This window comes from Pelobates fuscus, chromosome 2 (assembly GCF_036172605.1).
Source record: "Pelobates fuscus isolate aPelFus1 chromosome 2, aPelFus1.pri, whole genome shotgun sequence".
Lineage (NCBI taxonomy): Eukaryota > Metazoa > Chordata > Amphibia > Anura > Pelobatidae > Pelobates > Pelobates fuscus.
In genome coordinates, this window is record NC_086318.1 from 419,381,988 (window position 1) to 419,397,709 (window position 15,722).

Here is a 15,722-nt window from a genome sequence, read left to right on the forward strand (position 1 = left end):
CTCCCTAGGCCGGCCACCTTCTTACTCCCTAGGCTGGCCACATTCCTACTCCCTATGCTTTCCGCCTCCTTGCTCCCTAGGCCGGCCACCTTCTTACTCCCTAGGCCGGCCACCTTCTTACTCCCTAGGCCGGCCACCTTCTTACTCCCTAGGCCGGCCACCTTCTTACTCCCTAGGCCGGCCACCTTCTTACTCCCTAGGCTGGCCACCTTCTTGCTCCCTAGGCCGGCCACCTTCTTACTCCCTAGGCCAGCCACCTTCTTACTCCCTAGGCTGGCCACCTTCTTACTCCCTAGGCCGGCTGCCTCCTTGCTCCCTTGGCCGGCCACCTCCTTGCTCCCTAGGCCGGCCGCCTTCTTGCTCCCTAGGCCGGCCACCTTCTTGCTCCCTAGGCTGGCCACCTTCTTGCTCCCTAGGCCGGCCACCTTCTTACTCCCTATGCTTTCCGCCTCCTTGCTCCCTAGGCCGGCCACCTTCTTACTCCCTAGGCCGGCTGCCTCCTTGCTCCCTAGGCCGGCTGCCTCCTTGCTCCCTAGGCCGGCTGCCTCCTTGCTCCCTAGGCCGGCTGCCTCCTTGCTCCCTAGGCCGGCTGCCTCCTTGCTCCCTTGGCCGGCCACCTTCTTGCTCCCTAAGCTGGCCGCCTCCTTGCTCCCTAGGCCGGCCACCTTCTTACTCCCTATGCTGGCCGCCTCCTTGCTCCCTAGGCCGGCCACCTTCTTACTTCCTAGGCTGGCCACCTTCTTACTCCCTAGGCCGGCTGCCTTCTTGCTCCCTTGGCCGGCCACCTTCTTGCTCCCTAAGCTGGCCGCCTCCTTGCTCCCTAGGCCGGCCACCTTCTTACTCCCTATGCTGGCCGCCTCCTTGCTCCCTAGGCCGGCCACCTTCTTACTTCCTAGGCTGGCCACCTTCTTACTCCCTAGGCCGGCTGCCTTCTTGCTCCCTAGGCCGGCCACCTTCTTACTCCCTCGGCCGGCCACCTTCTTACTCCCTAGGCCGGCCACCTTCTTACTCCCTAGGCCGGCCACCTTCTTACTCCCTAGGCCGGCCACCTTCTTACTCCCTAGGCCGGCCACCTTCTTACTCCCTAGGCCGGCCGCCTTCTTACTCCCTAGGCTGGCCGCCTTCTTGCTCCTTAGGCCGGCCACCTTCTTGCTCCTTAGGCCGGCCACCTTCTTGCTCCTTAGGCCGGCCACCTTCTTGCTCCTTATGCCGGCCACCTTCTTGCTCCTTAGGCCGGCCGCCTCCTTGCTCCTTAGGCCGGCCGCCTCCTTGCTCCTTAGGCCGGCCTCCTCCTTGCTCCTTAGGCCGGCCTCCTCCTTGCTCCTTAGGCCGGCCTCCTCCTTGCTCCTTAGGCCGGCCGCCTCCTTGCTCCTTAGGCCGGCCGCCTCCTTGCTCCTTAGGCCGGTCGCCTCCTTGCTCCTTAGGCCGGCCGCCTCCTTGCTCCTTAGGCCGGCCGCCTCCTTGCTCCCTAGGCCGGCTGCCTCCTTGCTCCTTAGGCCGTCCGCCTCCTTACTCCCTAGGCTGGCCACCTTCTTACTCCCTAGGCTGGCCGCCTCTATTCTTTTCACGGCCAGCAGCCTCCGCACCCAGACGCCAGGACAAAATCCTAGTCACCATGGCGACCTGGTGCTTGGGATTTGTCGAGCCCTGATCTAAAATCTGTGAAGTGCCCACATTCGAATTGGGTTTCCATCTTGCAATTCATTACAAGTAACAAAAGTCAGTTTTGTTGGCAGTATTTGCACCGCTGTAGTAGGGTTTCAGATAGATCAGATAACTTTTTAAATGAAGGTAAAAAGAAAATAATGTAGGGATGTTTTGGAAATTCTTCTCTTGTTAAAGTATGCCTCAGTTCAGACTAATACTCACTCACTTTGCATATAATCATTGTGAAATATTGTAACCACGTTCAAATAGAAAGACTTTGGCCACCATTCTGGCCACGTGCTAGTCTATTACAGTAGTCGGACACGTGTCTCTTTGCATGGATTTTATATTTATACATTGCGTGGTGTGTTTAATTGCTGGGAATGGGATCCAGGATTAGTGAATCCTAGCAGCTAACGAGACAATAATGGTGAACCCCCCACTGCTAGGATAATCAATGTCCTCAGTCAGCTGTCTATCATTTGCATTTTACAAGATGGGTTGCAGAGCTTAATGGGCCACATTCTGCGACCTTAAATTGCCCACGTGTATTACAGACCAGTGTTATGTTACAAAGAGAATTTGCATTGCTGAACCGTGTGATTGTAAGATAATATCTTTTGGTCTGGTTAAAGCTGATTCTCTTAAGTCGCCCTACTAACGCCACTTCTGTCCCAACAAAATCATTAATTGCTATATTTACTGTCCAAACTAAAACCAGAGGTTTCAGTTGGTTGAAGAAGGTTTCCATTATTGAGCTTTTTTTCTGTTCTCATTTAAAAAAAAAAAAAAATCGAATTGGTTTATATGTACAATACATGTGCAAAAATATGGGAGAAATGTTATAAATCGAGCCATTATTTCTAATTAAACCTCTAATTAATCCATAAAGTTGTTGAATATTTTAAAACTGGCAAACCTTTTTCTTCTACCACTTTGTCATCAAATAATATCTGGGCTTCTTTATCAGTACCAACATGCCGGTATAGTAAATAGGAAGTTATTGTATCTATGTGTTTCTAGAACTAACCAGGAATCCACCACTATTGCGCATAGCTTACCTGGTATTCTATGAGGAAAAAAAAAAAAAAAATATATATATATATATATATATATATATATGAAAATGTAAAACTATAGCTTCAAACGCATTGACTTCCTTTGGTCAGGAACACAAACCACAAGAGCGGGGTTTCTTTCTTGAAACCGACACCCTTGATATAATATTTGACCCAGGGGAATCAGCCTGCGTTTTGCTATAATGAGTAAAGAAGACTTTGGAGTATGTGATACACTTGTTCTGTACTATTGCCCAGGGCATCCTACCCATTATGTCTGCAGATGCCCACACATGAGATTTTCGAACATTCATTCCTATTATGTAAACGTATTGTAGTCTGAACCATTGGATGAGAGTTACAAAAGTTTCCCTAACAGAAATGTATAGAAAACTGACGATATCAATATGTTAACCAGAGGAATGTTTCTGCCGAATTCTTTTGGTTTCCATTATAATTTATCCACGTTTCAGTAATCTTCTCTATATACTTGCTTATACTTGATGATTTTCCCAGAATTTTCTAAGCTTGCAGCAAGAACCCTCTCTCTTCGTGAGTCATGTAATACTGATATCATGTGATGTAATAAGGTAGCGTTTAGTTGCACGGATAATAGCTTTGTCCAACTGAACCTTCCTAAAATCCCAACTTCACACCCTATCCAGGAATTTCAGATCTCCTAATTATATCCCATCTTGTTTCCAAGCTGTCAATCTTTGAGAATGAATGCATGTATTGTCTCACATCCATGGTAGCCTTAAACATCTTCAGGAACTCTGTGCCAGTTTTATAAAGGTTGCTAAGTGATACCAGAATTTACCATTGCCATCTTGGATTTTGGAGCTTTGTTGTTTCTTTAGTAGCAAGGTTGGTATCAAGAGTGAGGCAACACATTATTTTTCATTTAAAGGGATACTATAGTACCAGGAATACAAAGCTGTAAGGGTTAAAAACCCTTTATTTACTTACCTGTCCCTCTGCACTGGGTCGCGGCTCTGCCTCCTCTGATGTCCCTCGAAGAGTGGGCACTAATGCGCATGCACGGCAAGTGCCACGCAAGCATTCGGCCTCTAAATGGGGAAGCATTGAATCAATTCTTTCCTATGGGGAAATAGCTGATGCTGGATGTCCTCATGCACAGTGTGAGGACGTCCAACATCAGATACCGGACCTAAGGTCCGTTTCAATTTAGGAATCCCTCTAGTGGCTCTAGCCACAGGAAGCAAACTTAGTGCTGCAATGAAAACATTGCAGTTCTCTGGAAGTGCAATGTTTAACATTGCAGCACTAAGTGCAATAGCGACATTGTACCCAGACCACTGCAACGAGCTGAAGTGGTCTGGGTGCCTATAGTGTCCCTTTAGCCAAACTGTAAGATTGGGTCTTTCTGGCTATCATCACACAGCACAATGTTTATTCAAAGATTTTGCATGCTGGCAAAAATAGTGCCTAGAATGTACATTCATATTACATGTCAAATGATTAAAGAACAATTTTTGCAACTATAATATGATTTAGAACTTAAGCAGTGTATTATATTTGCACAGATGCTTGACAGATATGAATTGTGAACTGTATTACTTAAACCAATGGATATTGACCCCTTGGTCATGGCCCAAAATTGATTCCCAATGCTATTTTAGTGGGTTGAAAGAAAAAGGTTCTGTCCTTCAGGCCCCAGCCAACTGCTCACATTAAATGGTTCACTACATTGACTATAGTGCAATAGAGAACCGTTACCCAGAGAAGCTTCTAATGTTTATTGAGTTTATTTTATTATCGTTTATTTATTTGCAATTAAGCAATGGACTGCTGAGCTAACATCATGTATATGATTTGGGTACCTGTAAAAAACAAAGGTTAATATTATTTTAGAACGAACCATCATTACTTCAGCTGTTGGTTTTAGATTTAAGAATCCAAATACGCTTATATGTATCACCAACTGCGGAATATATTGGTTAATGGGTCATGTCATTTGGATTTATTTACATCATGGTTCTGGGTTGGCATTCTATAAATACCCAATTAGTAGACAGATCCATCAGATCCTGGAGTCTGTAAGCAATAAAGAATGGGGGAGATCTTCTTACTCCAAGACCTCTTTTTTTTATCTTTCAGTGCCAGTGCCTTTTACTTTCAACTGCTAGCTAACTTTTCTAACCGTGTACAGGAATGCAAAATGGCAGCCATTATTTGTAGCGACACTCTAATGGGACCATTTATAATGACTTGCGTGATTACAGAGCACGTGTTGGACCAAACTGCGAGGGTGCAAATTTCCGTGTACCCTGTTATTCGTAGTCCAAGTCACAATACCCAGGCCCGTCTTAACCTAAAGCTGTACCTCCATTTTGGGACCGATCCGCTATAGATAACACATATGTTCCTTGTATTTCTGCCTTATGACTAGAGCTGCGGAGGGGGGTAAGAGGGAACTGTGAGTGCTCACTAAAGCCCCAGTTTTTGTCAAAATGTTACAAAATATGGAATATGGCACCCACACAGTCATAGCACAGTAACCACTACACTGGGCGTCCTTTGAACAATTTTGTAGTGCAGGATATTAGCTACTATTGCTCATCATTAAGGGAATTCAAACACAAATGTAATTGTTTCATCAAGGCACATGTTTCACTCAGTGCGTCTGAGTGTTGTGTGTTAGGAAACTGAGCCCCTGCTGACTCAGTGATACATCTTCCTATCTGTAAGAACTATCCCTGGCGCTCGTCACACTACTTGGAGTGGAGGGGGTGTAGGGGGATAGAAACATGATCCTGTGAAAACACGACAATTTAGGAGCATTTTAAATACATAATGAGAAGGCATTTAATCATTTTCCCCTTGTTTATTAAGAATTTGCCATCAGGAATTTGATAACATTGTAAATGTAATACCTCTATTTCCGTAACCGTCCTTCAAGTCAATGGATTTTATTAGCTGGTGTTAACTGGGCACGCTGGGCACAGAGTGAAGGATGAGACAGAATAGGAAGGAAACTACTGGCTCAGTGACAGCTTTCTCAGTGGGAACAGCACAAAAAGTGTCTAACTCAGATAGGCGCAATTTTGTCCGTAAAGAAAACTCTGACGTTTTCATGTATACCAGTACAGCTCTTGCCCTAATATAACAAGTAGCATCGAAGAGCCAAGCTTTTTGTTTTGTTCTATTTTCGATATGGGTATTCATTGGTATATAAAGCTTTCTTATATTAGAATGAAGTTAATGGGAACCCCAAACCCCTAAAGTACTTCAGCTTGCATTTTATTAGGCGGTCGCCGAGTTTGGTTGCCAAGCATGTGCCAATTTTCTCCAGACAGGAAAGAACACTCGTCACTGACAGTCTCCCTTGGGTGGAGGAGAGCAGCACTGCGAGATTTATTTTTATTTATTTTTTTATTTGAGCGGAGTTAGGGTTAAAGAAACACTATTGGCTGTAATGTTGGAATGTTCCTTTTAGCATGATTATTACTCTTTTTATGCTGTATATAAAACCATAAAATTTCAGCTTTTGTTTCTCTGTTGTCCTGCTTCAGGAGAAATATGAGTAGGTAAGTGCCAAAAAAGTGCCGTCTACGTGTGTTATTAAAGGGACACTGTAGATATAGTGCCAGGAATACAGCTTTCTATTCCTGGCATTATAGTATCCCTTTAAATGAATAAGACTTTTCCAGGACATTATTAGTCGTACAAAAGAGCTTTAACAGCAGGGTTACCTATCATGGTGAAGTGCATACACTGTGATAACATGCACCTTTAACAACAGTCACCAGTGATGATGTAAAATAATTTTATCACTGGTACACCCCTTTGTTGATACACCCTACCACCCCACTCATATATTTCTTGCCAATGTTGGCAAGAATTGTATACCTTAACACACTCCTCAAATACTGAATGTAGCACTAGGAGCTATCTTTACTGCCATGTATCTGTCTTTTGGAGGGACAGTCCCTATTTTGAACACAATTATCTCTGTCCCATGTTACTATCACTTTATTATCGGAGTTCTAAAACTTTGGAGCATACAGCACTGTAGTGTATCTTTAAACTGCGATACATGTGTTAAGAAATGTATTTTTCTGTTTAATAATTGATAAGCAGTAATAGGGCATGAACTCACCTAGAGAATGTCCTTTAACAGCTGCGTTCTTGCTCTTACAAACATCCACGCATCGTACAGCCATTTAAACGTATGGGAGGTATGACACAATCCCAGTGGAGACTTGGATTCCTACACCAGATACACTTTATTTATGCTTTTGGAGGCAGGTTTTCAAGTGCAATATATTAACTAATGTGGACGTGTCACTCGGAGGCGGATTCTGACCAAAAAAGTGTCAGCCTGAAGTGTATGTGCAATAGGCTGATTGCTTGCTGTGGCCGCCCTCTTCAGGGACAAGGAGCGGGACAAGGACCCAATATAAGGATGGCCAAATCCGTGACACTTGACAGTGTGTAGATGTTTGGGTTTTTTATTTCATAGCCTATAAACGTTTTATAGCTTGTATAACATGGAAGTGTGATTATTTCATGGCATTTCAGCAGTATTCCATTTAGAACCTACGTGTTCCGGAGAAACATTTCCATTTCCTGTTTATGCTGTCATTGACAAATATATGATCACTTGACCATTTTTAAAGGTTTCTAATTCATCCAGTGCGAATACATTTTTTTTTTTTTTTTTTTACCATTTCTCTCGAGCTTCAGAATATCAAACAAAGCTATTAAACACAGAACGAATTAATAGTAAATCTTTAGTGCCTATGAAAATCTGTCCTCGTCGGATATAAAAAATATATATATTTATATAAAACAAAGGCCTTTTCTCCTTGCACATGCTGTAACATGCATAAATCTGAGTTAAACAATTCTCATAAAAAAAAAAATAAATATTTGGAAATGAATGCTGGCTCATGCTGAGAACATTTTGACTTGGAAGATCAGAGTGAAAGCCAAAGCAAAGGAGCTTGTCACAGTCATCAGGGCATTAAAAAAAAAAAAAATCAACAAACCGGGTTGATATAAAATGCTGCAAAATATTAGGACAGACCAGATTTACCGTTTCCATTTACACAGACATTAATAAGAGCAATTATGTCAATCAGAATACATGGACCGGGGATGGTAAACTATTTTTTTTAATTTTTTTTTTTATAGTTTTTTATTCACAAGCATGCGAGAATGACACAGATTGCAGTATGGTTACAATTATGATGTGATGCCATTTGTGAAACTAATTTTTTTAAAGTATTATTTATTTTTTAAAAATATATGAATATATATAATTTCTTTGCCATATTTAGAAAATTAAGTCACAATAGCTGCAGTGTTTTTAAAGCAAAGCTTGTGGTTGAAATTATAAGAAATCTGACAGTTCTTATAAGAATTTACATAATTGCAGCCAGAAAGTTGACCTGGAAGTGAATGTTGCGACCTTTGAGTTGTATAATTTCCTATAGGTATAATGTTGGCCTCTCCATAGTGTGAGAAAAGTACACAGTAGTTCATCCAAGGAATATATGCTCCGACATAACAGAAATGATTGAAAATGCTAATGCAGATCTTGTGGTTCAAAATGGAGGACCTGACAAACTTAAACTTAAAATCATTTCCAGGCTGGTTAAAGGAACACTATAGGGTCAGGAACATGTAGTCCTGATCTTATAGTGTTAAAACCACCATCTAGCCCCCCTGCCCCTCTTGCCTCCCTAAATATAGTAAAAACTTACTTGTATTCAAGTCTTCAGCTGCTGCCCCTGATCTGCCTGATTGGCTGACATTATCAGAAGCGATTCTCTGAGCCAATCACAATGCTTTCCCATATGATTGGCTGAGACTTTCAAGTAGGCAGATCGGGGCAGAGCCAGCACAAGCCAAACACAGCCCTGGCCAATCAGCATGTCCTCACAGAGATGCATTGAATTAATGCATCTCTATGAGGTACTGCATAGTGTGCATCATTGCCCTAGGAAGTACCTCTAGCAGCCATCTGAGAAGTGGCAAGTAGAGGTATCCCTAGGCTGTAATGTAAACACAGCCTTTTCTCTGGAAAGGCAATGTTTACTGCAAAAAGCCTAAAGGGACTAGTTCTACTTAGAACAAAAACAATAAGCTGTAGTTGTTCTGGTGACTATAGTGTCCCTTTAAATTCTATCCTGGAAGATAAAACAATGGTGCATTATCTATTAAAGGTGGCAGAGCTTAGTAAATAATTTATCATGGTAGCATGCCTGCTATTGTAGTCAATAATAAGACTGCTGCATTCCAGAGAACAAATGGTTGCTATGTAATAACTCTCTCAGAAGCTTGGCTATTTCTTCCTTCGAGCTGCAGATGGAGAAATTGTATGAGCCAGTGGTTCCCAACCCAGTCCTCCTGCACACCAGTAGTCCAGCATCCAAACATTTCCCAGTTCGGTTCCAATGAGGACACTGACAACACCTGGACTGTTGGTGTGCCTTGAGGACTGGGTTGGGAACCGCTGCCGAAGCCAAGGCCACTGTGGTGTTTCCCATAAACCACCAATTAAAACGTGCATTGCCAGCACACACAGTGTCTGATACATATACATCACTTCAAATGTTTATAGGAGTGCTACCACATGGATAGCGGATACAGTCACTAATATGAATACGTAATGAAGCTAGTTCGAATAGCAAATTTGTAAATACAAAATGGACATCAGTCTGTCTTTGTGCACTTGGTGATATCTGTATTTCTATTGCACATGCAGTCAGGCTTTATGTATATGTCATCCACCTTTTTTTTAGTATATCAAAGGGCACTCCATGTTGGAACTGACCTATTCTTTTTTTTAATTCTTTATTTTGACTCCGACACACTGATGTGAGGAGGTATCATAAAACAAATACTGGTAAGAGGTTACCACACTATGAGATGAAGACATAGTATACAGTAATGATAATGCCAGTGAGCTGAGGGTTTTTGGGATCGAGGAGACTAAATGTCCGACATCTTGTTCTTGCCAGCTAGTGGCCTTAGAAGATGTGCAGCTAAGCATATGGTGCGTATGCAAAATGATGCTTATAAAGAGATATATTCTCGCCATTATTAGGTGTAGAGGCCAACCAGCTGAGGTGAAAACATTGGTAGGGGTAGTTACAGATGAGTTGTCTTGGAGGTCCCCTGTAAGACAGATATGCCTTCTAAAAGATGGTTGGTACTAAATACGGAGGACTGCTATTCCTGAAATGTAACGCCTCGGTGCATCTAAAGCATATTATACCTATGGCACAGTGGGCATGGTATCCACGTCTGAATTTTAGCTTAGGGAGGGCCCAAGCAAATGCATTGCAACAGATCCAGAGACTCTGATAACTCTGAGAACTGGTAAAAGCTTAGAGAAGCTCAGTAGCGTGCCCTTCATTTAGTCCCCGCTCAGGTTAAAAAATGTTTTTGCTCCCTTGTTCCATTGCCTTATGTGTTTTAGTTGCAAGACTTCCTATCGGCATAGAATGCAATTTTACTCCACACATTTTGGAGAAAGAGGCCAGTTACATCGACCCTTTTCCTCTGTCTGTCGGTTTCCACATATAGAGTAGAATCATTGCTGTTATGTACACAGTCCAGCACACAGTTTGAACAAGTAAACGAGAAAGCTATTCCTATGGAAGATGGATTTTTATCGCACCTGCCTGTCATTACATGGCACAGTATTTCTAATGAAAGCTGTGTCATGTTCTATTTCCCCCCCCTTAACATAGACCAAAGATGTGTTTCTCATTTTTTTTTTCAGAAGTAAAAAAAAAAAGATGTAAAGCTTTAGTAATGATTTTCCATAATGAATGGGGAATACTGCGCACATAACCTCTTTGCTGCTCTTGGGCCTTCATATTGGGGCTGAGCCAAGATATCTAAAGTATGTCCCAGTCTGTCCAGGATTAGTGGGAGTTTAGTATATATTTAATACTGTACCATGTGAGATCTACAGGATCTGTAAATCTAGAACTATTAGAGCAGCACTGGGCTTTACATGTCCCAGTTTGGCCAAGATTGATGGGAGTCAAAGTTCCGGCCAGCAGCCACTATTCGTGGCTACCATCATTCATTCTCTCCACCTATTTTCACTGACTTTCCAGGTAAGCGGGTGGAGAGAGAGAGAGAGAGAGAGAGAGACACTGTATCTTTCACCCCAGCATATTTTCAGCAAATCCGTAAGGGGAGACGGGTTTAGTTAATGAGAACAGCTGCTATTACTGACTGCTGCCCCTGGAGTATGACTCCCATCAAATCCTGCCAGGCTGCCTTAATAAACAACCAAGTATGAATGTGTATATGTGCTTGTATGCACTGCGTTCCAGAGTACTTGGAATGGCAAGAAAAAATCTCTGGAATCCTTGCCGATGAGGAACACAATTCAATAAAAAATATTTTTAAAAGAAGATCAAAAGGTCTTGCTGCTGCTACATTATTTTCTGTGGGAATTCTGAATATATCGTATAAATACCTGCTCAATCGGCATTACAGGCTCAAAAGGCAGCAGTATAATTGGATGAAAACACACGCTGCAAGTTGCTGGGGAGGGGCCTGAGAGGTGGGTTATAAAGTAATACGACCAGTATTCGTATTAAAAAAAAAAGTAAAATTGATACAAAAATCCCGTAGAGCTCGGTTGTCAATGCCTATTGCACCTACACATTGCACGTAACATGTAGCGTCATATTTACAGCTTTCATATATAAAGGAAGACTGCACCCACTTCTTTTTATATTCATTTTCAAAACTGCGTTAATTCTGCTTTGGAGACACTATAACATTTGACCCCTGCGCCATATAAACACCACATGGCGAATGGAAGTGCAGTGCAGATACAAATATCAAGACTACGTGATATTACAAAGCGATTAGTTTTCAGACATGTATGTTTTCTCTGACTGTTCTTTACATGATGTATGTATATTTATATTTGTGTTTAATGCACCTCATTGGGTCGCTGCCTTGGTTTTGAAGACGGTTTGCACGGATGTTACAACAGAGTTAAGCAGGTGCCAGATTTTTCGGAGATGCAAACACCTGCCAGGCAACTCCAGATATCTTTGCAGTTCAGAGACATTTTCCCAGGCTCCCAAATGAATGGTCACTAATAGCCGTGGGAGAGGGCTTTCCACTGTTATACACTGTACCACAGACTCTTTTTGGCAGCCATGTGAATATCAAGTCAACTTGGCTGTGACTCCACTGGAAAACAAGTGTTGCTGGATAGTTTTACAGTAAAAAGTCAGTGTCTGATATTTCCTCTTACTGTCCTGGGACTATGAATTATAACAAGCAGGGCAAATTACCACTCCCTTTAGATATTACTCATCCAAAACATTCGGCATTTTAAATGCAAGTTTGCGTTAATAAAAAACATTCTCTCTCCCCGTCTCATTTCCACATCTGCTGATTTATCTTAGCGACGTTTAGAAACTACTAGATTATACAGTATGTTTCAGGTAATGCATGCTTCAAAATAATCTACCTCTAGCGTAGAAAAATCAGAGGAGATGACCCCACTGTAGAAGGCAAATACTTTAAAAAAAGGTCCAAATAAAAAACATTTATTGGTGTACTGTCAGAGTTATTCACTAACATGAGAATTTTTGGGGAATTCCAAATTTTAAGCGGCATTGTCAAACAAAGTAGGGACTAACTTCACCACCAGTGAAGACTGCAGCAAATTAGCTCTCTCTACGGAGGATCCTGCGGTCTTGTGGCATCCTGCACATGCGCGAGAGTACAGCAGTTCCATCGGCTCCTGCTCTGAGGCATCAGGAGTTGAAGATGACAAGCCAGAGGAAGATGGTGCTCACAAGGGACAGGTTTAGGTAATAAATCTCAAATTTTCCTGCCCACCCCCTCCCTCCAATCACCCAACGGCAATGTCACCACTGAGGGACTTTGCGAATTCTGCAAAGTCCCAGACGGTGACAGTGCCATTTTAAGGCCAGAGTAACCGACCTGAAAACATAGCTGACTTCAAGAATTTCTCCATTTCAGCTAATTTGACCTTAAATTTTAATTCTAACTTTAGTGAATAACCCTTTCATTGTTTAAATTATGTTCTGTGGAGAAAAAAAAAGAGAGTGAGAGAGAGGGGAAAAATATTGATTTCTTCTTGTTATCAAATAAACACTGCTATGTTTGTCCATTTATTGAGAAGTTTTAAAGGAATACTCTAGGGTCAGGAACACAAACATGTATCCCTAACTATATAGTGTTAAAACCACTATCTAGCCCCCCTGCTCCCCCTCCTCCCTAAATATAGCAAAATCTTACCTGTATTCCAGTCTGCCGGTGCTGGCTCTGATCTGCCTGCTTGGCTGACATCATCAGAAGTGATGAAAGCACTGGATTGACTGAGACTGTCAAAAAGGAAGATCAGGGGCAGAGCTAGCACAAGCCAAACACATCCATGGACAATCGGCATCTCCACATAGAAATGCATTGAATCAATGCAGAGGGTGGAGACACTGAATGTCAGTCACACTGTGCAGCACTGCCTCAGGAAGCACCTCTAGAAGCCATCTGAGAGTGGCCAGTGGAGGTATCCCTAGACTGTAATGTAAACACTGCATTTTCTCTGAAAAGACAGTGTTTACTGCAAAAAGCCTGAAGGGATTGATTCTACTCACCAGAAAAAATACAATAAGCTGTAGTTGTTCTGGTGACAAGAGTGTCGCTTTAAAGCAGTGAATCTCTTATTTTTGTAGGCCTCTATGTAACCCAAGCCTTTGGCCATCTACTCTGTAAATAACCTTTCCCTTCTAGGACTCCTAGGAAAAATAAATATGTTTCTAGCCGTGCCAAATAACTCTGATCTCTTTCTATTAATGGGGAAAACCCAGCTTGATAAAGGCTGTTAAGAGACAAAACATTGCTGCTTTGGATCTATTAAAACTGCCTGGATTGTCTACCTGTGCCCATCTTCTTCTATGTTTACCAGTTTTGGAGTTTGATCAGCCCAGAGGTGGAGACACGGCCGCCATCTAAAAAAAACGTGCCTACCCAGCCTTTTCTTTGTATTAAATATAACCCCTATCCAAATAAAAGAATACACTTAGATTTCGTATCTTCTGACTGAGGAAATGAGTCTGCAAGATTGGGGGAAAAAAAGGTGAAATACTATTTAAAAATAGAAAAATGCGCTCACTAAATTTCTAAAATTTCTAAATTTGCTAAATTGAGAGTTCAAGGTGATTTCAAAGTGAATTTCAGATTTAAGGTTACAATAGCCAATACGGAAACATTATCTAAGTCATTTATGCTTTCCATTCTGCTTCTCTGGCCTTACATTTGAAATTCACTTCAGTGAATATTTTTAGTGGATAAAATGAGTCCTATTTTTTTTTTTTATTATTGTATATTTACATGCATGCATCTTTGTATTGGTGTATATCTACTAAACTGTCATTTATATATTTTTTTGTATTTTGCAGTGCAATGTCCGTTTAATTCGTAGAACACCTGCTTTATTTGTTTCTTATGTGTGGAGGTCCTAGGAACCCTGCCACTGTAATTTTATTTTAAAAATTGATTCAGTCACATGTCTTTGTTATGGAGGCTGAAGTGATCTGGGTGCCTATAGTCTCCCTTTAATATTTGGAGTCATCATGCCCAAAATGATCATACTAAACTCTGTTACTGCTTCATCAGATTCAGTACTTCTTTATGAGAAGCATCCAGAGATGCACAGTAGCAACAGCTGCACATGCTCAGTAGGGTCTCATTGATTCTATATATAAAGCATTTGTGATCATCATCTTTCTAATGCCGGCAGATTAGAGGTGAATTCCCCTTTAACACAAGTGTGATTCATAGGGATGTGCATGGGCAAATAATTTGGTTTGGCATTTTTCGCAATTCGGGACTTCCCGAACCCTAATCCCACTCCTACCCATACCCCTACCTCTACCCCTAACCACCACAACCACTTACACATCTAAGCTTAGGGTTAGAGTTTGGGGTAGGGTTAGGGGTAGAGTTAGAGTTAGATTCCTGTCCTCATTCACATAATTTTACATCCCTTTCTTGTTTTGCCACTTTTCAGAAATCCAAAGCACTTCGGCACTTTCGAAATTTGGCACTTCCAAAATGCGGCCATTTGAATTTACATTCAGAACAAAACAAATTGCACATGTCTAGCGATTCATTTCTAAGTCTATTTGTCTTAACTTTATGATACAACTTCTCTTTATATTGTTAGAATCTTTTTTAAAAAAAATGAATGTCTAGGTTTTCTATCTCCAAGCTGCAGAGCACTTAAAGGGACACTACAATCACCCAGACCACTTTAGCTCAATTAAGTGGTCTGGGTGCAATGTCCCTCAGGTTTTAACCCTTCAGATGCAAACATAGCAGTTTCAGAGAAACTGCTATGTTTGCATTTGGGGTTAAGCCAGTCTCTAGTGGCAGTCTTCCGGACAGCCACTAGAGGCGCATCTGCGACGTTGAAGGCATATTATGCCTCCATCGTTTAGAGCGTCCATAGGAAAGCATTGAAAAATTCTTTCCTATTGACAACTTGAATGCTGCGCGGCACTTGCCATGCATGCGCATTCGGCTCCGCTGACGTCTGCAGAGGGAGCTGACGTCAGCAGGGGAGGAGAGGTCACCAGCGCCGAGGGAGCCCGGCGCTGAAATAAGGTAAGCTGCTGAAGGGGGCACCCTCAGGGCACTATAGTGTCAGGAAAACTGCTTTGTTTTCCTGAAACTATAGTGATCCTTTAAACACAACTTACATCACTTGTAATACTCAAAGTTGGATAATTTAGAGGAACACTCCAACGTTACAAATACATACATTCATTACTATATTTAAGTGTTCCTTTGTTTGTTTAGATTTACACCCACTGTTTCTCTAAAATGTTACCTTTAATTCAGCAACGAAAACAACTTCAAGCCATTACTCCGCTTCCCAGCCTCCCACTCTCCCACCGGCAGATCATGATTAGTGATGATACTTTTCCATAGTAAAGTGAACCCCTCACATCCTCCTTGTGTGAGCAAAGTGAG

At 42.0% G+C, this 15,722-nt stretch overlaps 1 protein-coding gene across 1 annotated transcript in view; it reads left to right on the plus strand.

Annotated features, from left to right (window-relative positions):
- Positions 1-15,722, plus strand: part of SLX4IP (SLX4 interacting protein) — a 137,928-nt gene that overhangs the window by 75,394 nt on the left and 46,812 nt on the right. The gene's annotated exons all lie outside the window — the stretch shown is intronic.